This window comes from Protopterus annectens, chromosome 13.part0 (assembly GCF_019279795.1).
Source record: "Protopterus annectens isolate FY-2018-M chromosome 13.part0, PAN1.0, whole genome shotgun sequence".
NCBI classification, from domain to species: Eukaryota; Metazoa; Chordata; order Ceratodontiformes; family Protopteridae; genus Protopterus; species Protopterus annectens.
The window spans coordinates 1,143,976,430-1,144,002,766 of record NC_056747.1 but is presented as its reverse complement, the minus strand read 5'-3'; positions in this window follow the sequence as shown (position 1 = coordinate 1,144,002,766).

The following is a 26,337-nucleotide window of genomic DNA, read 5'->3' as shown; positions in this document are numbered from 1 at the left end:
AATGACTGCTATGTGTAGTACTTTGGTCACTGTAACTGGATGGGGTGTAGTACCATGAGCCATCATCATCATCATGCATCATGTGGTCACTCAAGGCTACTAATGTCTGCCAGACCGCCAAATAGCATGCTGTACCTGAACTGCAGTACCGTGGCTACATTCACAATTACACAGCCACTTGTTACATGGGTTTGTAAGGTGCCCAATAGGGAGCATTGCCTAACATGAATGTGTTATGTGTTGAAGAGTGTCGCACAGCCCCATGATAGGCCTCTACCCCTCAGGTATATTATGTGTGCTGTGTGGATGACATGTGGGATACTGAAGTGTGACCTTACAGCGGGTGTCTGGATATGCCATGTGTAGCATGTTAAGGTGAACTGTGTATGACAAAGTTGTGTATGTTGTGTACATGTGTATCAACTATGCCTATCCAACGTCCAGTACGGTGTTGCCACAATTGTGTGCGATGCTCTGTGTATTGCATGTGATTGAGGCAGCTACTGACATTACTGAGATGTGCATAGTCTCACAGCAAACATGCACAGCATGCATTATGCATAGGTGTGTTACATGTACATGGCCTACACCTCACCTATGACATGCACATTTCATTAGCAATATTATATTTATAACACACTCACCAGCATCGACCGGCTGCCTTGCTGTCACACCAGAGGGACCTACAAGAATATGAGACAGTTTGTCAGTGGCCACAACTGTGGCATTGCTACTGTGAGTTTGCTAAACTATAGTAGTACAACAGTAGACAGTCACAGATGTACAGATTATATTCCACATATCAGTATTGCACAACACTAGGCAGCAAAACTGATAAACACACAGTACACATCTCACATATGCAAAATCTACCAATACAGGTAACAGTAGTCTACAGATAGGGCATGTTACCTGCATGCTCCATGTCAACATGCTGGGTGGCTCCAGACTCCATGATGACACATGTATGTTGCTGTTCCTGTTGTTGGCCAGGAGCCACCATGCTTATGAGCAGCTCCTCCACTCTGGTGAGGGGGGGATGAATGGCTACCCCACCACCTGTGGCCAGCTGTTGTCTACGGATATCAGACGCATGCCGCCGGACATGTCTAATTAAATCACTGCAGTGATGGTGTACCTGCTCATATGTCCGGTTATGCATGCCTATATAATTTACCCAACGAATAAGATCTTGCCACAGTGCAGTCCGCTCATGCCGGTCCTGGCTGGTTCTAGAGAACAGCAGGGTGTAGTGCTGCACCAGGCTGCTGTGTATTTCCTGTTCCTCTGCAGCTGTGTAACATGGGTTGCTTTGGTGGGCCATGCCCCTGGAAGACAAGTAAACAATATGTGTGAGCAAGTCATGTTGCACACTTAACATTCTAAAGTACAAATATCAATTAACTGCCATATATAGCATCCGATTGGCTGTCAGAAGATACACACGTTCAGTAACACATATTAGTGCTCAGGCCACAACTGGCTGACAGTGCCTGGCATGTTCTATATATCAAACCATGTTCTGCACAGCAGCAAAGAGAAGCCAGTATGTAAGACTATACACCAGTACATGGCACACTGTATGTGACATAATGCACCACCTAGCCACAGGAGGTATATATCAAGCTAATGCATAAAGAAAGTTGTCATCCATTGCAATGAATTTAAAGTACAGTTACAGTATTACCAGTATACCACCCTAGTCGTTGCTGCCAAACCCCTGCATAACATATGTGCACAGTTGTTAATATAGGTGGCATACTGCTGTACTACACTATACATGTCACTAGATACACATGTATACCCTGTAACACACATATGATTGAGGGCATGGTACAGGCATAATTACACACACATCAGACATACATACAACACAGAAATGTATGCCAACCCAGATGAGCTTTACCTGTGTACCATACAGTACTGTGTGTCACTGCTTACGAAACCTTATGCCTGAGGTATGTAATCTGTGAGGACTACAGGGAACACACAAAACAGTGTTTCCAAGCAATGTGAACATACACCATACTGTACTGTTTAGGCCTACAGCTTCAGGTAGTACTACAGTTCATATGGGTGTTGGATTCACCAGCAGTAACACTAACTAAGCATACATGTATTGCTTTAGCCTACAATGGGACACCACAGTCGACAACAAGGGACTATGTCACACCGTATGCCATACTACTTTTTCTACCTAGCAATAGCATACACATCTTTTGCTGGGATCACAGCTAAGACACAAAGTACCATGACAGAAACAATTTCACACTAAGCTATCACACCTTTACAAACCTTGCACACATTCACCAACACATTCACCATCACACTCAGTCAACCTCACATAGCAATTATTGCACTAAGTATATGTGTGTGTGCATCGTGTCATAGGTAGGTAATAAGCTATTGGCCCTAGGGCCTACAGCAGCCTAGCCATACGCTATACTGGCCTTTGACACACATGTAATTTAATTTCACTTGCCTCTGTCAACCAGAGTCACAGAGGTGATTCCCGGGGTGTATTTCCTATCTCCCAAACAATTATCAGGAGTATTTATGACAACTGTTAATGAGGAGCTTTGTTTGCTATTGATAGTTGGTTTATTCCAAAGCATGGCATGCCTCTGAGATAGGAATCTATCCCTCCAGCATGTGCTGTTAAGTGAGCTGACAAGGTTTAGGGCCCTAGAGCGTGTATCTCGGAGGGATTGTAATATGTTTACATGGAGGATGTCCAACAGCTATGGGTGTGACATAGCTCTGTATGTTAGGCAGAGGTCACATCTGGGTAGGCGGTATGCAACACAGTCTAGCTGTGGTTTTGAGAGTCGGTCTGCATAGGGCATCTGTTTGAGGCCGGTATTACTCTTTCTGAGGTATGTCTGTGGCCTTTCCAGTTGCTGTAGTTTTCATGTGAGGTACATACCACATGGGGCATTGTACTCTATAATGGGTTTTCAGTGTGATGAGTAGAGGGGAACACTGACCTATATTTCCCTAGATGACACACCTTTTGTGATGATGTGTACCATGTAGACAGATTACATGACTAGTGTGGCACTGTGATTATCAAAGGGGAGGCTACTGTCCACCTGTGTCCCATGTTCGCTTATCAAACCTTCGGTGTTAGGTAGACTACAACCTATGTGGTAGTTAATGGGTACAGTATTTTGGCAAGAAGGGTTGGCACTGCAGTGTCAACACTGAGCTTCAGTCCATGCCTTGGTCACCAAGCACCTGTCGCAGTAAGTATGACCCCGTGTCTCTCTCTCTCTCTCTCTTTCTATATATATATATATATATATATATATATATATATATATATATATATATATACACACATACATATAAACATCCATTGCTGTACATATAGATGTACATATAGGCACATATACAGTCCACTTCTCATGGTGGGAATATCAATTATGCGACACTTGTGAGATATACAGTTATGTAATAATATTGCACAGTGTTGTGCAGAATGCATTGAAGGTGTCCTCAGCCCATGTAGCTTTAGCAGGCCTCACTGGCTGCAACACTGTACAAATGGAAAATCATACAGACAGTATTTAACCACCACATGTCATATACCAGCACTGTATGCTGTTTTCTTTGCCACACACTATAACCTACATAGAAATATGCACATAACAACCTTCAACAATATATATATATATATATATATATATATATATATATATATATATATATATATATATATATATATATATATATATACACACCCTTCACAAACAGTTGCAGCATGTCTCTTGCCCTATGCTCATGTACAGATACATATAGGTACGTACTGCTGCCACATATGGATGATTCACAGTATGTAGAGTACTCTTCAACAACATCTACTACATGCCAGCAAATACATATGTGTTACATACCTTTTCTTTGTATTTCTCTGTTCCGTCTGTTTTTAAAGGAAATATTTATTTATTTTTGGGTTTTCTCTGTCTGTTGATATTGCTCTTTATTTTTCTGTGTCTGTCTGTTTCTGTCCCTTTGGCTTTGTCTGTGTCTCTGTCTCTCTCTTGCTCTCACTCTCTCTTTCTCTCTCTCTCTCTGTTGCTGCAATGATATTATTGCATGTGTGGACAGCAAGTACAGCCTCCTTTTCTAGGTATCTGCACATGTGCATGTGATGGCCTCTGCACCAATTGGTGCCCACCATTTAGTAATTGCATACAGACTGATGTGTGGTAATTGCAGTACTCACTGTCATAGCAGCCCACTGCTATAAAATGCTAAGTTAGGTAGGCGTAGCCCTTTCAGCTTTCCAAAGTGGGGCCCATGCTTGTTTGCTGTGGACACAGTTGTGTCAGTCAGAAGGTTGTTATACTTCTTATATCTGAAGCTAGGGTTGTAGCCAGTGATTTGCATGTTGTACTCAAACCTGAATGTTGCTGCTTCTAGTACAAACTTGTCAGTGTAGAATTTTACTCACCCCTCCAAATGCTAACACAAGATACATGGGAGTATGTACTTTCTTTTCTAATTAGACAATTAACTGCCATACAAAAGTAGTTATTGCAATGTATTCTTCTGGCACATGAACTGTTTGTGAATTACTATACTGTAAATATTACTTTACTCACTTCTGAACAGTTTGTGCTTTTTTTTTGTGTTGACATTAGCACAGGCTGCTCAAGACAACTGGAAAAATTTCAGTACTGAGTATGCCTATCTACATCCTTGGTAGAGCCTGAATACACAGGTATATTGTTCTTTTGGGTAGGGGTGCAGAAGTACAGAGAGCATTATTTATTATTGTATGATGTTTATCTTGCTGAACATACAGGGTTGCTGTGTACCTGTTAGTCTATCAAGGCAAGTAGTCTGTCTGCGTAGCTCCCACCTGTGGACATATCCAGATGGTAGCCAGAGGTTAGCCTATTATTCTTTGTCTGTGCACCACACCGGTCATTTTAGCAGTGGAACAATGGCATTGTCACAGTTGGTTGCTACCAGTACATGGCTACATCCTTTGATATTTCTGTGTTGTACTCCTACATAGGGTATGCTTGTGGGACTCCTTCCAAAGCTATTTGCAGAGTGTGTAACAGCAGAAAAGCTGATATGCCTGTGTGTTTCTGCCTCTGCCAGGCCTCTGATACACTCAGGTATATGTTTGAACAGCCTCAGGGAAAGGTACATATAAGTGAGGTACACCTGTAATATATTACAGACATTAAGTTGAGACTGTGAGAGAATCAGAGCATATATATTAATACACCTTTTCTGACGTGCAAGCAGTGTCTACTCTTACTTATTGACATTATTCATTAAATGTAATTCCCCACTTTTCTGCCTAATGTCAGTACTTTTCAAAGGGATTCAGAGGGACACAGCTAACATTTGTTTACGAATCAGGGACATCCCTGACAAGCAGTCACAGATGGGAAGTATGGCCTCTGCTCTATTCAAATATGCCAGTGTTTATCCTGCTCTGATACTGTGTGGGGTTTGTAAAGTGCTACTGTAACATTATTTCCTGCTAGAATGGCTGGTTCTCTTTTCACAGTCATGTCATGCAATTCCACAACTGCTGGTAAAGATCCACAGAACAAGATTTGTGTTATGGCATTCCTATTTTCCCTTTACATTCACTCATTGTAATGCATGATATATTTATTACAGCACCAACTTGCTGTATGTCAACTGTGGCTTAGTGGTAATTCATGCAGTGTAGTGTGTCCAAGGTCTGGGGTTCGAGACTGACAGAGGTGTTTTATTTTGCTGCTCAGTAGAAAAAGGGCCCTGCCATGCAGAGTGACTAAGGCACTTTTAAGCAGTTGTAAGCGGGTTTGCGCGGGTTTGTGTGACGCTTAGCGATACTTAGCTAAGCACCTACAAGCGCACACTCATGCAAACCTGCTAACTACTGCTTAAAAGTGCTTATTCCCGCTAACCCCCGCACTCATTTCTTTGAAAGAAAAGAAAATGGGGAGATAGGAAAGTGGTGAAAAAGGGGCACAAAGAGGGAAAGACAGTAGGGAAAACAGCTCGGGATGTGCAGGACAGGTGTAGGGAAGGTTCATAGCTGCCCATTTCTTTAACAGCAACAGCTGTGCATATACTAATAATTTGGATGGAATTTTGAAACCTTCCACTCCTGAGAGAGGGTGAGGATAACAAAGTATGTTGTACTGCCAATTAAATTTCAGTTTATGTGTCCAGTGGACATGTGTGCAAAATGGGCAGTAATTTTTTTGTGGGAGCAGATTGCCCATTTTTTTTTTCAGCTGAGAGTGGTATGTGGGGTAGGGGAAGTAGGTATATTTGGCGAGGTAGGTTGGGGAGGTAAACAGACAAGACAAACAAGATTCATACAGGGGTGGAATATGACACATGGGGTGGGTGAACACCATTGACAGGAAAGGATGTTTGGAAATCGCAAGCCCATGAGCCCACAGATGGCAACAGTGGAACTGACATCCCCCCCCCATGGGCAGTCACCACTGCACCTTCACAGCCCGGAGGGTGGCTGTGCTGGGGGCTGCGTAGGAGGGGCAGGCTCACCTGTGAGTCATGCCACTCTTGCCTTGAGCTGGCATAGAGGATCAGCGACTGAACGCTTGATCTCCCTAAGCACTACAGCCCGGACCGTTCGGAGGGTGATAGGTGGCCCTCCTCCTGCCATGCTTGCACGGGGGGGATGAGCCCCATCCCCTGCAGTGCTTCCACCCAAAGGTGGCACAGGGCCACCAGAGGAGGAGGATTTCCCGGGCTGGACACCAGACATGCTGGTGCCAGGTGCCATTGCCAGCTGAGGTGGGAGAGGAGGGTCCACTGGGACCAGCCTTCCCATACGTTCTATGTTTAGCAGGATTTAATGACAATATGGGTTAGTAACAGACAACAGCATTCCAAATTAGTTGTAACAGCATGCAGTAATATTCCCATTAACCCAACACACAAGAATTCCAATGGTTAAACAGCAAGCATAACACATGCATATTTAGAACAACAGTGGACATTCCAACAGCATGCAGGGTTGATTGGTGGCAACAGGCCACCAAGATTGTGGTATGTGAACAGGGCACATGCATCAAAGTACATGCAGATATTTATAAACCAATAGGACATATGTCCCAACAAAGTTTTTCAGAGTACACATACCCATTTAGGTGTGGAATGGCATTATTTGTGACCATAAAGTAGGGTGTAAAAAGATCACTCCATTAACAACTTATATATGCTTATAACTTTACTCTACATTCCTACTGACAGCAGGTATATATCCCCTACATGTATTATTACACTAGGCAGTGTCCATTAAATTGTGAAATGGGTTTTGATAGTTGTTTATATACCTGACCTGTATCTGACATAAAACTGTTCAAGATGCAGATGTTACTGCTACGTATTTATATATTTCATTTATATTCATATATCTACATATCTGTCTGCCTTCAGGTGACATTATCAGCTATATTTACACAGACCCCTACATTTCTAGCAGCACACTGATATTTGTGGGGAACACAATCACAAGCTACTCATGTGCCAGATTAACGTGTACATGCTAGCCATGAACCAACAGTTGAGGACTGTATATATGCTTAAGAGCTACTGGCATTCCCTTCATCCACTTTATATGGACCTACACAAGTATGGATTGACATCACTTAATACAGCTGTACTATTTCCATAATGCAAGGGTACAACAACATATCAAAGAAAGTGACACAGACACAGTCCAGGAATTATATCTTTATTAATTACATTACACACTTTGTAGTGGCTCTCTCATTCATTTCATATTTTAGTGCATGCAGAATACTTTTATTCCAGACTTATTATACCTTTATTAATGGGTTACAACACTCTTTTTCAGGCTCTCTCACTTATTTTATATAATAATACATGCAGAATAATTACTAACCTGCCTGGTGGCGCAGCCTTAGCAGCCTATCTGCATAGGCTTGCCGATTCACAGCACAGACACCTGCAGCTGTGAAGTAAATGAAGGAGTATTGAGACATACCTATCCATTATATAGACTACAGTACCATTTCTTACATACTTCATTCCATGGCTACCTACTCAGTAGTGGGGCATCTTGCATGTCACGGGCCTCCTGTATCCATCAGTTCAGTTGGTCCTGCTTCCATCTCTTCAGGTCTGCATGGTGGTGATGGACCTGCTCACCAGTCTGAGGGATGCCTGTGGCACTGGTGAGATCATGAGCTAACCGATTCCAAGCCTCCACTTTGTACTCCATCCTTTGGAACTGGCCCTGCAGGAGTCTTGACTCATGATGGTGGACAAGGAGCCAAACCATGTATTTTGACTCCTCGATGCCCCACCGTTGCGCTCGAAAGCGAGTACCCTCTCCAGCACTGGCCATTCTGACTGCAGATAGGAGCTACAACCAGTTATGGAGAGTATTCCCACCTAAGGAGCTTAAATATGCCTCATTTCCTGCACTTATTTGTGACTGGCTGTTTTTGAAAATTCTCAGCTAACAGCAAACCTGCTTAGCAATGGTTAAACTTCCATTTATAAGTATATGTATGTTAACAGTGCATGTTTATGCTAAGCTGTCATGGCTTAGTGGTTCAGTACTTTGATTATAGTGCACAGTGTCCCGGGTTCGAGCCTTGTCATTGCTTTTTATTTTACTACTGTCCAGACAGGCTAGGGGGTGTGGCTGTGTTTAGGCGACTTTGCTCAACTTTGCTCTATGTTGCTCCACGTTGTCCGACGTTGCCTGGCGGTGCGCTAGTTAGCGTGGTGCGCAGCTCCGCGCAAACCTATTGCGCTAGGTAAAGCGCTGCTTAGCTATGGGCAACTATATTGTGCTAGGTAAAGCACTGCTTAGCTATGGGCAACTATATTGTGCTAGGTAAAGCGCTGCTTAGCTATGGGCAACTATATTGCACTAGGTAAAGTGCTGCTTAGTTATGGGCAACTATATTGCGCTGGGTACAATGCTGCTTAGCTATGGTAATTATATGCAAATATCCTTAATGCTGCTCACCTTTTTATATTTATATATATACATTTTGTTCACTAAATCATTGGCCATTTCAATGCTTTTTACTAAAATTTCATTCATATATGTCAGGAATTATTTTATATACTAATTTAAAACATAAAATAGAAAGGGGAGTGGTGGGACTAGAACCGGGAATGCTTCCTCTTTGTGCGAAGGCTCTACAACTACACTATTGCTATTTGGCTTAATTTGCATAAACATTTCTTATTATGCTCTTCGATGTCGAAATTGCTAACTGTAGCTAAGCAATGGGCACACCTGTGCAAACAGGCGCAAATACGGGCAGCTATATTGGGAATTATTAAAAAAAAAAGTTTACATTTTACAATTACAAAGGGGTTTAGTATGTGGGGATGTGTAGTGTTTGCTATGTGTAAATTTCAGCAGACTCGCTCATTGCACTTGTCATTTTCACATTTATATAGTTGCAGGGGCGTGCATATTTGGACTGCTCGGCAGTCTGACACGCCCCCTGCAGTCTTACATGCTCTAAGTTAGCCTTCCAGTTGAGTCAGCGTGCCCTCATGTATATGCATGACGCGCTGACGTCATACTCTTAGATGGCCATTTCCGTGTAAGACTTATTTAGTCTTACACGGAGGATTAGTGAATCCCCCCATACGTCATTTGTGAATATCAAACTGATTTATACAAGATGCCTGTGTTACAAATGTGTTAAAACTGTATGTCATGGGTATATCAAACTGATTTGTACAGAGGTTTGTGTTGAAAAGGTATTTGTAAAGTACTTGTGTTTGAAATGTTTGCACATTATGGCCTACTGTAGAGAACAGAAATGCACATGCACTATTGTAACTGTTCAAATGTACAGGTTTTAACAGAGGAAACTGGAAGGTAAACCTCAGTCCAGCAAACTTTAAAATATATCTGAAATTAAATCACTTTACGGGACACGCAGCCACTGACACAAAGTCTGTACTAGAAAGCTTTCTGTATTATCATTAGGATGAACTAATTACTACTCTGGAAGCATGGTATGAAATTGTTTTATGACTTCCAGCACCTGCCACATATCTGAGCAAAAGCCCTTGCATGTGTATTTTTACAGGTAGGTGCTAAATCTTGGCAGCTTCCAGCAATGGGGAGTTGCATAGGAACTAGAAGTCAGATGACCAGAAGTGATGTCATTCTGCAAAAGTAATATTTTAGATTTTATTTAGTGAGACAGAGTATTTTGTATTCTGTCTTGGGCTTGACAACAAGAAGGAACATTTGCCACATCATCTGCCTTGCTCTATTAGGTAAGTATGGAATAATATAATTCTCTTAGATTCAGTTAGGAATACAGTGAAGCTTAGTTTAGATATTTTTCTTTCTTTTAAATATTTCCTCTGAGTTGAACTCTGATGTCACTGTGAATATATACCTAGTATTTTTTTTCTCTTTTATTATTTATTATTAAATATATTTAAACCATTCATTGTGGCTGATCATCGTAGAGATATTTATGTTTTGATAGTATTTGCATATTTATTCAGTGACACTGTGTGGGCCACTCCTAATAGCTTTGCTCTTGGTCAAACTACCATTTGTATTAACATTAATATCCCACAGTATATTGGGTACCCTTGTAGGAGCCTTAAGGTAGTTGGCAGGAGTGCCTGGTGACAGTCATACCTACCTTATTGTCTGGGCAGGAGGGGGCATAGCTAACAAACCTGTGCCAGACTTTCCCAGGGGTGTGTGTGTGTGTGTATGTGCGTAAAGCAAACATCCTAGAGTATGTGTGTCAGCTACTTGGGCAGGGACACAAAGCACTGGTTGGACAGAAAGAAAAGGGTGCTGGAGGTCTTGGCTTGTACACTCAGCTGAGATCTCATCTCTATAGCTGTGCCAGTAGGGAATCTTATTGATGATCTGCAGAAAGAGGGAGACACCAGACCCAGACTGACTGTGCTCCCCATGTGCTCTTAAGGGAAATTCTGCTTGACTGTACATGATGGAGATACTGTGTACACACCTGTTATCCTCCCAGTGAACATCCCCCTCTGGTGCCAGTGAGGGGTGTCACACACACACATATATATTCACTGAGTGGATTGCTGTGGCTTTTGAGGTGCTTTGGAATCTTGTGTCTGGTGTTGTTTCTATTACTTTTTATTACTTATTACTTATTTTTTACTTAGCAAGATGTCAGAACAGTGCAAAAAGGATAATAATAAATAGAAATACTAAAATCAGATGCATAGCTGGTTCAATTACTGCCCTGGGCCAGAGCACCCCCTCCCACTCTTCAAGTGAAACAAAAAGCCATATTGCAGTTAGATCTATACACCCCCCCCCAAAAAAAAGCAGATGTTCCTTCAACTAGCAAACCAACCCATCCCAGTCCTACCCATTCAGGTCCCATTTCTGCACTCTGCCCCCAATCTTCCTTTAACATATTTTATTTCAAAAATTCTTCTTTTAAACTGTATTGAACTATTTGCTACAAATGTAACAAACACTAGCTACAGTTTATACCTGCCTGCACGAAAACCCACAGTGCAAAATAAAGATTCTTTTTTGTTTTACTTTTAGACTGTATCAAATTGTTTGCTACAATGTAGCAAGCAGTTGCAATAGTTTAGATCACACACAGGTTTGACTGTAAATGCAATACTTGCTTTTAAAAGCCAGTATTATATTAAAGAGTGATCAAGATTGGCTGACCATGCCCCCCCAACACTTTGAGCCCATGGCATTTGCCCCTCTGGCCCCACACTAGCTATGTTACTGAATGCAATTATTTATTATTAATGTCTTTTATATCATGCTGTACAGTTTCTTGACTCCATCTTGTAATGCTGTATGCCCATACCTGGTAAGGGAGATCACCCATTGTCATGGTAACAGTTATACTGAGATTCTGTCCAAAGGTAGACTTTTAGTCCATTCATAAATTGTTTAGTGATTTCTTGATTTGTTTTTTTTTTACTTCAGTAGGCAAGTGGTTCCAGTTGGAGTGTCCCAGTCAACAGAAGCTCTTTTCTCTTGCAGGTTTCAAATGGAGAGTGGATAAGGCTAAGACCATCACCCTTGGAATTTCTTAGATCACAACTTCTTTCCTGGATATTAAATTTATTCTGAAGTCTTGAATATTAGGGTACTTAGGAGTAATGTTGCCCTGTTGCTTACATATAGCCAGTCTGTGTTTTCAAGCACCTTGCAGTGGTATGTAAAAGGGTAATCTACAGATCTTTTATGCCACTTGAATTCTAGTGGTATTATTAGCTGAATGCAGCACCAAAAAAGGAAGACCATATTTGACTTTTGGTAAAAGAAGACTTTTAGCTATAGCTAATCTGGCAGTCTGTGAGAGAAGCTGGATGATTTTGTAGTAAAGGTTTAGCTGGGATGGACTTTATTAGTGATTGTATCTATATATTCACTAAAGGAGAGGGAAGTGTCAACTGTCAGACCTAGCTGCTTCTGTTATGTAACACTAGGAATCGTAATCCCTTTGTGGCATGATATTAGTAAGGGACAAACAGTAGGAACTTTCCTTGATGTAGCGAAGACCATAATATTAGTCTTCTTAGGGATGATTAAGAGCTTGTTGGAGAAGGACCAGCTACAGAGCTGGTTGAAGTTGACTTGAAATTTGCTTTGTAGGTAAATGTGATTTTTATTGGATTCCAGCAGGGGAATGTCAAGCACATACAATGCTAATTTAAGATTCGGTAGTTCAACAGCGAGATCATTAACAAAGACAGAGTGAAAAGATGTGAGACAAGTATAGATCCTTGGGGTATACCTGTGTTATTATAGCAACAGAGGAGGTGGAGTTATTGCAGTAAACCTGCAAGATTCAGTCCTTAAGACATGTTTTAAACTACTGAATTTTGTTCTCACCCTTAGATGAGGCTTTTAAGTTTGTTGAGAAGCAGATCATAGTTGATGGTTTCAAAAGGCCTTGCCACAGGGTTGGCTCATGCTATTAGGCTGCAGGACTGCCACACCCCCCACAGTTGCAAAAAAAGACAAATAATGAAAAGTAAAAAAAGAAAAGGAAAAGTAAAGCAGAAAGAAAACAAATGTGAGTCCCGGAACATCATGCATGCGCACTCACGGCATTTCCGATATCCCAACTGCTGGTGAACTAGTCCGGACCATACGCACAGAATCTGGACTGCCTCACCAGCAGTCCAAATTAGGAAGATAGCATTAAACAGCAGAGATCTCAGACGTCTCTGCAGTTACAACTGCATAGACTGGAAGGGGATCAGACTGCAACATCTGCAGGCTGGGTAGCATCTCGCAGGCTTTACTGCAGGAATGGATAAACTTGCAGCAATGAAACAGGGCTTTGCAGGATGGAAACGGGCTTTGAACAGACTTTGCAGCAATGGAGCTGGGCTCAGGTAGGGTGTGTGTAAGCTTTGAATAGATGTTGCAGGAGCACAGGTAGGGTGTGTGCATGTGTGTGTGTGTGTGTGTGTGTGTGTGTGTGTGTGTGTGTGTGTGTGTGTGTGTGTGTGATGCCTCAATTAAATATACCTGGCGGCTAGAGAGAACTCAGGAAACATACCTGGTGGCTAGACTCAAACCCTGTACCTTGGGAGCAGGTAGCAAGAGCTTGAATTCCCTACCCACCACCACTTGTGAAATTTTTGCCTCATATTTTTGTTCTTGTGAAATGTATGTTTTTTCTGGATTTTGAATAATGACAGACATTTGAATTTCAGACTTCATATTCTTCAGAAAGTGCTTGCTAATACAAAACCTTTTATTCTAGCAATTTTCTGTTTATAAGATCAATATTTGAAATGTATCCCTATTTTTAGGGCTGTATTCCCCCATTATTGGCTTTGTCCAGGTTTTTTGTGCTAAAAGGTTGAGAGCTATGGTGAGAAATGAATTCACTGAATATGTTTGGGAGCTGTATTCCCCCATTATTGGCTTTGCCTAGGTGTTTTGTACTAGGAGGTTGAGAGCTATGGTGAGAACTGAATTCACTAAATGATAGCCATTTAAGTTTCAGTCTAGCTGTCTTTCAAGAAATACGTGATTTGGCATAGTGGTATGTTGCTCTGATTGTAGTGCACAGGGTCCAGGGTTCAAGCTTGGCAGTGAAATGCAGGGTGGTAACACAGCATTTTATTCTAGCAACTTTCCAAGATTATGCAAACAATGTTTAAAATGTGTCCCTAGTTTTTCGGCTTTTGTCCTTCCCCCCAGTAAATTTTGTCTTTTTCCAGATTTCTTGTGCTTCAAAGTTGAGAGATACAATTGAGTGTTGAGTGGATTTTACCAGGAGCTGAGAGCTGGAAGAGAAGTTTAATGCTGCTTATGCTGAGTCTGCTTGCATTGTCAACAGCACAACAGGTAGTGTACTTCTTTTGATGCAGAAGACTGTGGGTTCTACTCCCACAGTGTATAGATGCATTGCTGATACTGTACTGTGTTGTGCTTTTTAAAGGGGGTGGATGCTGCAATCCTGAGAATGTCTTCTTTGGTGGAGACACCTAGTAACGATGAACCTGTTATCAGTTTGCCATCCATTCCCAATTGCAATATTACTAGTTTATCTTTTTTTATTGTAACATAGGCAATTTGTTCCTCAATGTAAACAGACATTTTATTTGTAGATGATACAATGAAATATAAAGTTGTTTGCTAGCAGCAACCTCTTCATTAGTTACAGATCTTTTTAATGTGGAATTATTTATATGACTTTTATTTCTGCAGAGAATGTGCATATTTACTTATACTGGTGGATTGTAGAAGTTTGAGTAGACTTTTATGATATAAATGTTCTGAACTGGGCAGTTTTGTCATTATTAGTGTTTGCATTTTATTTCATTGTTTACTGGAAAAATGTTCAAAACAATAAATTTAAAATGCCTTTTAACAGCTGTACTGTATTATATGAGGAATATAATTTAATACAGTCAGGAAGGTGGATCAAAGAACACATGAATGTTTCCTATCTTTTGAAAACAGCCCAAAGTTAATCTTTATCTGTCACTGGCCAGATGTATCTTCTTTGAATGTGGGTTTCAATGCTGTTTCAATGAATGCGAGTTTCAAGGGCAGAGAAGTTTTAATGCTAAGTCTATTTTCATTGTGAGACTGCATTGCTTTGTTTAGTAGATGTCTATTAGTGTTTGTGCTGTAAAATAAAATATTTAAATGAAATCCAAATCATCGTAGAAGTAAAGCAGTATGAACATTACAGTCCTTATGGTAAATGGGGCAAAATAGACAAGTAACTTTACCCCCCTCACCCCCTAAAGGGCCCATATCTATACAGGAAGAATGCAAAGTCCCTGTAAATCAACTACACAGGTGAAAGCTGCACTTTCTAAAGCCAAAAACACAGCATCCATGGGACCGGACAACATCCCAGGCTACATTTTGCATGAACTTCAGAATGAACTGGCTCCTTACTTAAGAACCATGTTCAATAATAGCCTCGCATCAGGGTTTGTGCCCACTGAATGGCGCACAGCAACAGTTATCCCACTCCACAAAGGGGGAGCCACCACTGATCCCGGGAACTATAGACCTATTAGCCTGATGAGCCTGGTCTGCAAGGCCATGGAATGTATCATCATGGAACTCATAAACAAAGACATTGGTAACCTCCAAACTCTGGATCCCACCCAGTTCGGGTTTGTGAAAGGCAGATCATGCCTCCTGAACCTGATCGACTTCTTTGAGGCAGTCACCAAAGCCGTAGATGAGGGTAAGGTGGTTCACACAGCCTATCTTGACCTCACCAAGGCTTTTGACACTATCCCCCATTCTGGAATTATAGCTAAACTCAATAAACTAGGCATAAATCCCTACATCACAAGATGGGTTGCCAACTGGCTCACTGACAGAACCCACACTGTAAAAGTTGCAGACTCCAAATCTGACCTCAAACCAGTGACAAGTGGAGTACCACAGGGTTCCGTCCTGGGACTGTTCCTGTTTGGTATCTACTTCTCAAAAGTACAGGCTAACAGAGACTGCAAACTAGGAGCCATAGTCAGGTCCCCAAATGATGTGAACATCCTACAGAAGGGCCTCTCTGAGACAGATGCCTGGTGTCAGAACCATGGCCTCAAGCTCAATGCCAAAAAGTGTCATCCGCTTTGGTAAAAACTCTGTACCCATGAACTACCACATAGGCAGCAATCTACTTAACACTGAATGCATGATAAGAGACCTTGGGACCCAGGTGGACAGTAGTCTCTCCTTGGATAGTCACATCGCCACAGTAGTCAGGAAGTCCTTCTACATGGCACACCTCATCATAAAAGGGTTCTCATCCAGGAAAAAAGAGGTCATCGTTCCCCTCTACTCGACACTCATTAGACCCGTTATAGAGTACAACGCCCCTTTTGGAATGTACTTCACAAGACATTTGCAGCAGCTGGAAAGGCCACAGAAGTACCTCACAAAGAGGATTACTGGACTCAAACAAATGTCCTACACTGATCGTCTCAAAAAACTCCAGCTTTACTCCATAGCATATTGTCTACTCCGAGGTGATCTCTGCCTAACATATAAAGCTGTGTCAAACCCAGAGCTGTTGGACATGCTACACCTAAAGAAATCCCAATCCCTCCGAGCTACACACTCTAGGGACCTAAACCTTGTCACCACAATAAACAGGACATGCTGGAGGGATAGATTCCTATCCCAGAGACTTCCCATACTCTGGAACAGGCTACCCATCTATGTCAAGCAAAGTTCTTCATTAGCACTCTTCAAGAAAAATCTTGATGAGTGGATGGGGAAATAGGAAATACACCCCGGGGATCACTTCTGTGTCTCTGCTCGACAGTGGCACAGGAAAATAACTTTCTTGGGTGGCGTAAGCCAGGAAACCTTGTTGGCTAGGCATACGTAGGCCCTTGGGCCGATAGCCTAGTACCTACCTATGAACCTATAATGGGACATTGGAATAGCTGCAGGGGCGAGGCCCCATTCAACCATGATTTTGTGAGAGGGAGATAGGTGGCAAAGTCAGACAGCCCCGGCTGAGCTATACCTCTTAACTGTCCAGATTTTTGCAGAATGAATGATTTTTGCTTCTTATTTTTTAGTTTGTTCCTCATAAAATTTGTGGTTTTCTGGCAAATCATTTAGGAATTAAGTCACTAAATAATGACAGACATTGAGTTTCAGACTTCATACTCTTCAGAAAAATGCATGCCAAAGCAAGACCTGTTGTTCTGTAAACTGACTAAGTTTATACTAGAGCAATTTTTAGTACTATTTGTATGTTTCCCTAATATATTTGGCCTTGTCCAGATTTCCTGCATTAAGAGGATAAGAGGTACATGCAAATAAATCATTTTATAGAACTAGATATATTCAAACCTCTCAACTGTCCCTGATTTTGGCTCAAAATGTTGCTCTCCCCCCTAATAATCCCTCCGCAAAATGGCAAATTTGAAAGAAAACGTGGAGGGTTAAAATTAATAAATAATTGTAATGATCAGAGTTATAGATTACTTTTAATTTCAGAAATGCATGTAGAGTCTCTTATTTTGTCAGCTGTTCAAGTTAACAGTACTAATATTAAAAATGTCCCTTCTTTGACAGGTTCCTAGCTGTATTGTGTGGTTATTTTATATTTTTGCATCACATTTTTTGGTCCATTTTTCATAAAATTGTGGTTTTCTAGAAAATTAGTGGCAAATCATTATAGACTGAAGTTAGAAAATAAAGACAGACATTTGAGTTTCAGATTTCATACCCTTCAGAAAATTCATACTAATGCAAGACCTACTATTCTATTATCTTTCTAAGTTTATAAGAGCAATATTTAAAATTTGTCCTTATTTTGGGCCTTTGCGCCAGTCCTGTCTATGGCTTTGTCCAGATTTCTTGCTCTGAGGCTGAAAGGTATGACAAATGTGTCAGGGCCATCACCGTCAGCCAGACACATTTCAAATTGTGACATAATTGTTGCAGCCCACTCCCCCACGTAATGACTCTGAATGTGTCCAAGCAAGACAAGGACCAGTTATGCAGTGGACATGTGCAGAGTATCCTCCCATCCAAGGTATTCACAAGTACTACAGTGGCCTTTCATTTGTCCTTGGTTTTGCAGAATGTTCTGGTTTTCTGTCATATTTATACTGTTGACTTATGCTTCTTATTCAGAAAATGCATGTCGTTGCAGTGCCTATTGCTCTGTGTTTAAGTAGCAATGCTTTAATGACCATCCTGTAAGCTTGTCTGAGACTGTAAGATACAAGTAAACTTTAATAAGCATACTGTTAAAGCATTACCAACAATGAAAGCCTTTTTGTTGTTGCCATGCAGAAAATATTTACATAACTTGATAGCATATAAGCCTTGGGTAATGAAATGTATATGACACTATTTGTGATAAAGGACAGGATTACAGTATTTTCAGAAGCTCATTACATTTGTTGGAGACTTGCAGTCATCTCTGCAGGCTTTACCCATAAACTAAACATAATTCCAATCTCTCATGTGTAGTCCATAACCTGTGCAGTAATCCTTTAAGCAACTTATCTTCAGCTTATTTCTTGTTTGCTGTTCAATTTTATTTTACTTTGATCATGTTTTCCCCATGAAACAAGTAGATAGTTGTTGTCAGGCAGCAGGTCTTTTTTGGATAAGAAGCATTTTTACAAGTGGGGGTATTGCTACTTTCAGCATGTTACTTGGTACTTTTATAAAGCTGAATATAAATTATAATTAGACGTGCAGTGCAAGGAGTAGTGGTTTGAGTTGAGTGCTGCTTGTTTTTTTTTATACTTGACTTTGACTGGCATTCCAGTAATGTGCTTAAAAAGTAATTTATTTTTTCATGCCTCACAACCTTTTTGTTTCCATCTAGATATTAAGTAGGCTGTCTCGTAGCCAATGCATTGAAATATTTTTTCTTCCACAATTCATTTTGTCTTGACTGGACTCTCACAATGACAGTTTGGCAGTGGCACCCAGGGCAGCGTATTTCATTAAAGTCTCCATTTTTGCAGTTTTTAGTATAGACCCACCCATTTCTAGTTGGCCACACTCCTTCCAGTTGGCCCACCCATTCAGCTGTCTCCTGCAGCCCCTCTTTGATTTGAAGTCACCAGTGCAACTGCCTTGCCATGTCGACAAAGAGGCTGGTTGCAATTAGTTCTTAATTCACAGTTGCAGCAAATGTTACCTGTTGCTGTTATAAGGGCTATAAATGTACTAGTTAAGAAAACCATATTGAGCATCATAGTAGAAACCATAACTATAATGTGTTTTTAACAGTTGTTTGTAAAGAACATGTTCAAATATTTTTGCAACAGGGACAGAGATTGGAAATGGATCTGTAACCTTTTAGTCCATTGGATGTGGACACTTTGGGGAGAATAATCGTTGCAGTGCACAAGAAAGCTAAGGGGACAGAGGCTGATGTAAGTGAGAGGTTGAAGATAAAGATAAGCAGTTTGGCTATTTTTATTAACAGCCAGTCTTAACAAATTAGGATGTAGCTTACAGTATGTGTCACCTGAGTTGTTATGATTAAAAAGAAGGGACTTAGTTGGCTTAATTATTATCTGGGTGAAATTAAAGGTTGCTGCAAAAGAGGCTAGTGGGTATAACTGAGGATGTGAAGTCCCTTCATGTGGTGAGGTATTTGGACTATTAGTTTGAAAACTATTTGTCATGTCATTAATAGTATTTAATAGGAACCGGACATCATCAAAAATGTGGAGCAGTTCATGCTTGTTAAGTTTTTCTTAGTAGTTTGAGTATTTGTTATTAGGCTTGTCATCTGCCTTCTTTCTTTCCAGAATAGGGTAGGTGTTTATTACTTGCTTCTCTTTCTTTCTAAGGAATATTACTTTTTATAGTGTTTGTAGCTATTCTTGATGTTTTCCTTATGTCAAGGAAAGACTAATGTCGCTGGGTGTTCTGGGGGTCACTTTTCCAGATTTTCTAGGTATTATATCTGGTTCTAATTTTTGTTTTTAATTTATATTGTAAGCAATGGGCATGCTCATGCACTAAATCATCTTTTTAAGGGTTGTTATGTATTCTGAATATGACATAACATAGAAATAAAGTATTGTAATGGCTTACAAGGGTCCGTCATGACATAAATAAGATATCAGTCTATAATATTTAATAGGTTGTTAGGTGTTGGTAGTTTATTGTTAGGAAAGGATCTTACTCTCAGTACCTAATGAGGATTTTTTGGGTTCTAACTTCTGAGTGACCATGTAGATTTAATTGGAGTGGTCACTTAGGCTGTTAGAAAGAATTTCAGTAAGAAAATATCTATGTGGCATATTAGTTCTTATTAGGTCCCAGTGTGGAGTCATTAACTATTTTTGTATTAGTTCTTGTTGGTTGCTGTAAAGTTTGCACCATATTTAACTGCTGTAACATCCTGTTAAGGTACACAGAGTCCTTCCGAGAGAAATTAACATTAAAAATCATCGAAAACGATGGTATTATTGTGTATGCCTTTGGGGAATATGTCTTGAATAGTATTATGTATGATGTTTGCAACAGTATTATGACGCTGTGGATGGTGCATGGCCTCCATCCATAAGTGAGTATAGATATATAGCACAACATGGGTAAGCACCCACCTCTGCCTTCTATCATCATTGCTGAGTGGTGTTTTGCAGTCCTCTATGATAATGGAGGTATAAACACTACTAAAAGAGAGAATCCAAAAATATCTAGAATATGAAGAAGCTAGAATATCTAACATTCTAAAATGTATAGAAAGCACTACGACACAAGATCAGATGTGGGTCACTTTGTGGATTCTCAGCAGATCAAATGTAGTTTTCATAAGAAAATGTTAATCAAAACCACAATCGCAGGAAAAGAAAAAGCATTAAAATGTATGTTTTTGTTGTGTGCAAAGACCTCCATACCGTCATGTGGTGGGATGCATCCCTGAACCTCCATAACTATTATATTCATCTCTGAGACCACTGCAAAGCAGGGGAAAACAAAATTTGCCACTTGCAGAAACTGATTACATTTTCAGTAAACTGAACTTTTCAATTCTATCACAGCTAACCAAAGGACCAACTCCCCACATGACAAAGGCAGCATCGATTTACAACAGAAAATGAATGCCAAATAAATGTAACAAAACACTTTGACTAGGTGACCCTTTTTTCAGAAATATGACCTACTTAAACATTAGCATGCTATCTGACATATTAGCATAGAATAATTTAGGGAGCAGATTAGGAGGATGTTGAGTGGGTCACAAGATGACAAAAGCACATAAAGGATCATGGTAAATGGAGACCAGTCAGATAAAAACATGCCCATCAGAATGGTACTACTGCAGTCAATACTTAGGCTAGTCCCTTTTAATGTAAGTACATACAATACTGCAGTAGATCTGAAAGGAAATGTTAGCTTTTGTGTTTATTCAAATATTAGCAACATGGTTAGTATCTCAAACATAACAAAAGAGAAGAGACTTGACAAAAATTAATATATTGTGTAAAACAAAAAAAGTGAAAAACAACAAATCTGTCAAACAAAAAAAAAGCTTAGTATGACATGTACAAAGTCAGTTAGTAGCAGTGACAACCAAGGAGAAGGACATGGGTGAGGCATATCACATGACCTGACAATAAGCAAGTACTGTGACAGCAACACAATTGGCTCACAAAGATAAAGGAATGAGAAGGAAGCAAGGTTATTAGCCAGCTATACTATCCATTGATGAGATACCAAGTGACTGTGGTCAGACAAACCAAAACAATGCAACAAAAATGGAGCACTGGCTATGAAATGCAGTTAAAGACTAAACATGCATAGTTTTAAAGGAGGAAGGAATTTGGATAAACAGAAACTTACACAAATTTGTATACATCTCAAAGTAATCCACAAATTGTCATGGCTGCCATCTAGAAACAAACAATAAGGTTTTATGAGAACAAGAGGGCACAATCTGTCATGAAAAGTACAGGTTTACAGAAGATGTGCAAAAGTGTTATTTCACAGAAAGAGCAATAGATTGCAGGAACAGCCTTTCTAGGTAGATGGCATGGTCAAAAATATAACAAAATTCATGAATGCTTCACAATGATACAAGATATTTCTTAAGAGTGTTTTACTAAAGAAATAAGCCACTGTTACGATAAGAACTGGAAGTTATCCAGTTATTATTGGCACTTTTCTCTCCAGACCTTTGCTAAAAATGGTCTCCTACCCAGTTGGACTTTCCCGGTAATCAAATGTCAATAAATAAATACAGTATATACACAGAAAAATAAGACAGACTTGGTGGGCAAAGACTTTATTATTTACCACCAAAATCTGTGTTCTATATTAACTGACTCATCTTAAAAATTACAGAGACAGTCTGGCTATACTAGTTATGCCACATTTAAAAAATTAAAAAGTACAAGATCTTCCACATCCAAAATGGTTTACTCGGTACGAGAACCTAGACTCACCTGAATAGAAAGGTATGGTATTCTATTAATTAATTGCTGGGCAGTTCATTATGGCTGCAGCTTTGTGCAGGAAGACTGCAGCAATACACTGCTTTTCAAATTGTCAGTAATTAGTTCCTGAAACCAAATGCTCTGCACATATTCTGCTTGCCCAAAACACCGCATAGTTCCATCTGCTCACCGTCACTTGCCAGAGTCTCACTCATGGGCATAATGTGACGGTCTCAGTTTCAGAGGTGGACCTGCTTATCAAGCTGTCAGCAGTAGCTGCTACAGGGGGTATGCAAAAGATGCTTAGTTAGCTTATCTTTGTGTCATTATCATGTTACTAAAGCACATTATATAAATCCTTTAGTCATCTCTCAGCTTTCTGCTCCTGGACCAGCTGGTAAGTGTTCATCTACTATAGGGCATGACGTACTACATACCTGTATCAAGTGTGCAGGTAAAGTGAGTAAACAGATCTAATGCACTCCTGCACAGAAAATTACTGTAGGGATAAAAACACCAATGCAGAAACTTCTTCAATAGGATTTTATTTTTAAACAGCAAGCCTGTGTTGCCTCTTTTTATAGTTCAGCTCTAAGGATGGCATTCAATTTTGCAGTGCAAACATCCAGGAAGTAAAAAAATTAAAAAAAAATGTTTTGCAGACTACAGTGTTCTTGCCTACTGCTAACTTTCACTCCTGGGATTTATTTTCACTTGTTGGAACTAGGAATTGAAGAATCATCTGTTAATGGAACAACTTCTTAATTATGACCTCCGCAGTCCCTGACCTCACCCACAGGTTTGCAAACCAAATAATTTCTTTCTTTTCACCAGTGGATTCTCTGTTTTTCCCCCTTTCTCTGCAGGTGCTCGCTAGTGCATCACTGATTGCAAGACATACTTAAAATTTCAGATAATTATTTTTTGTTTATTTATGTATTGTCCCTAGCCCAAAATTTATTCAAACACTCTTTCTATGGAGCCACTATATTTTGCTGAAGTATCCACTTTCTTCTTCCTCCTATAGCAACTATTGTGCAATGATGTCTTTTGAGTATATGTTTATATGCTCTCTTGCTCATACAATGAATATGTGTTAGCATGTTTCCTGTGGTTAAAAAGACACAGGCTAGGCCCCCTACCAATTTTTCCTGACAGCATTTTAGTATATGAGTGGTGCAGTGGTGTAGAGATGTAGAGGTTACCTCAAACCAAGAGGTTCTCAGGTTTTATTCTCAGCTGTGGTGCCTTTTCTGTGGAGTCTGTATGTCCTCCCTGCATTTGCATGGATTTCTACTGGGTGTTTATGTACTATATGTTTTTAAGATTGGTACACGTTAAGGTAATTGGTACACAAGGGTTGATTAATGTCATGTGATTTTGGTATGCTGTATTGAAGTTCAGTCTGCTGTTCTATACAGATATCTGATGAAGTCTCATTGTTGACTGAGATAAAAGCACTTAGGTGGTTTTGAATAAAACTGTTATACCAGGAATTATATATTCTGTGTGTCTGGATGTTCCGTCTTCTTTTTGTTTTTTGGTTTAAATGTTGGTGCTTTTATTTCATGCTCTGGTTTCCTCCCACATTAAAAAAACATGCAATAGCTGGATTGGACACTCTGAATTGGCCCTAGGTGTGCATATGTGTGGGTGTACCCTCCGAGAAGGGCTGGGCCTTAGGCTAGCAACCTGAGCCGTAAAACCTGTAACTGCTACAGTAACACCGAGCATAAACAGGAGAGAGAGAGAGAGAGACAGACAGACAGAGCGAGAGATTCTAGTATCTCAGGGGGGAACACTTCTTCTGTGATGGTGGGCCAGCAGATTTGAAAGTCAAGATTATATATAACAGTCTGGCACACAGGACTAAAGCTATGAGCTGTTACCAACCTTCATCCAGTGCTCCTGTGTCTGATTGCCTCCCTCTCCATTTCAATACTGTGTGACTCTAAACACTTCACTTAAAACAGGAATAGTTCTTCACTTAAAAGAGGTATAGTTCTAATGGCCCCATGGCAGAGAGGTATAAAGCCGTTAACTGCATCACAGGTACCTGTGTTCAGTTAGCCACACAGGAGTTGGAGAGATTTCATGGGGAGGATGAAGGTGAGCAGCTGATGTCAGCTCAGTCATCCTGCAGGCAGCCTAAAGGATCTCTACAAAATGCAACATACCGGCCTGGTAAGGTCCATACAGCGACTTGCTCATTTGGGAGGTTGCAGAAATGAGCTTTCTTCCCCCAAGGGCAGTGATCATATAGATACCAAGGCTGCTGCAAGGAAACAGGAGTTAAGGCACATTACCTGGGATACAGCATGATGCTACACCAGCATCGCTGATATCGTCACCAGGCCACACAGTACGGTTAGGTTGAGCCCAATGGAGGCTAAGGTGGGTCTGCTCTATCTGGTGAACATGGAGAGAAACTGGGAGCAGCTGGTGATCAGCTGCAGAGCAGTAAAAAAAACATAGCTCAGGATTCACTCCTAGAAAAGGAAATTGTGCATTGTGGGCTGACACACTTAGCAAATAAATATGATTTTAATTAACTGTGTGAGGCAAAATACACATTAACTGTACTGCCTTCTTGAGATTTTATGCAATTCATTTTCCATAATCTTTTATGACTGACCTCAAAACATTTTGGCTGTCTCAGATTGTGTTAATGAAGGCTTTCCATTTTTGTGTAGTTTACTGACAATCTGGTGAAGAGAGATTTGCTGAAAGCTGAACAGTAACAATGTACTGTAGACAGCCTATTATGTCGCATTTCATTGAAATCTAATCATGTGAGTCTGATTCAGTGAACAGTGTTTGAAGTAATGTTTTTTTAACTTGCTTCATGGTTGTTCAACCTTGGAGTTCATTATAAGGAAAGGGATGCAGGGGTGATGCCTTCTGCATAGGGTGGTATTAGATTTGAGACTTCAATAACTTTTTCTTGTGTTCGATCATCTTCACTAGATTGGTCACATCCATTTTCAATGAAATGGGATTTGAATATACAACAACATGCCTATACATTGCCAGATTATGGCTAAATATTTAGCCAGGCTGGTTGCAGATAACAGACACTCATTGCTGCATCTATGATGTTCAGTGTTGCTTGTTGTAATAGAGTATAGGCCTGCAATGCTAACTTTCTTGAATGCTGAGTTGCATGAAATGTCAGGTTTATAGGACTGATTTCCCATCATGTTTTGTGTGGTATATCCATTTTATTTTTGTTTGTTTAAGTGAGTAGTTAGGCTGGATAAGTTGAATATGAGAAATGAGCCCTGTCCAACTTGACATTTTTAGATTTGGAGAAAGCATATGACAAGGTTACAAGAAAGCTGATATGGGCAGTCCCACAATAGTTTTAAAGTGCCACAAATACTGGTAGAATTAGTGAAGTCTATGTACATGGGCCCAAAGACACCAGTATGAACAATATTGGGACTCACTGTGGCGCTCCCACTCGGTGTAGATTTGCATCAGGATTCAGATCTGACCCCACTCCTGTTTATGCAGCTAATAGACTATATTAGCAAACAGGCAGAATGGGAAGCAGCAACAAAACTGCTGTGAGTAGATGATTTGTCATTGCAAGCAAACTGTAAACAGGGCCTTCAGCAAATGATAGAAGTGCAAAGCTGAAGACATATGGGATGAAACTGAGTACAGACAAGATGGTGGTCATGGCAACAAATTGAGGAAAGCAGAAAAAAATGAACATTGAGATAAAAGAGAAAATAACAGAAAAGGTTAACAGATTCAAGTACTTGGGAAGTATGGTTGAGGAGAAGAGAAACCTGAATGACAAGGTGTAAACTAGAAACAGAGGTGCTGCAGCCAAATGCCACAAAGTACCAGTAGTCTGTGGCAGACAAATGTCAAAGAAGCTGAAGAGTTAGGCAAGATGTACAAAAGAATGGTACAGCTACTGTTTCT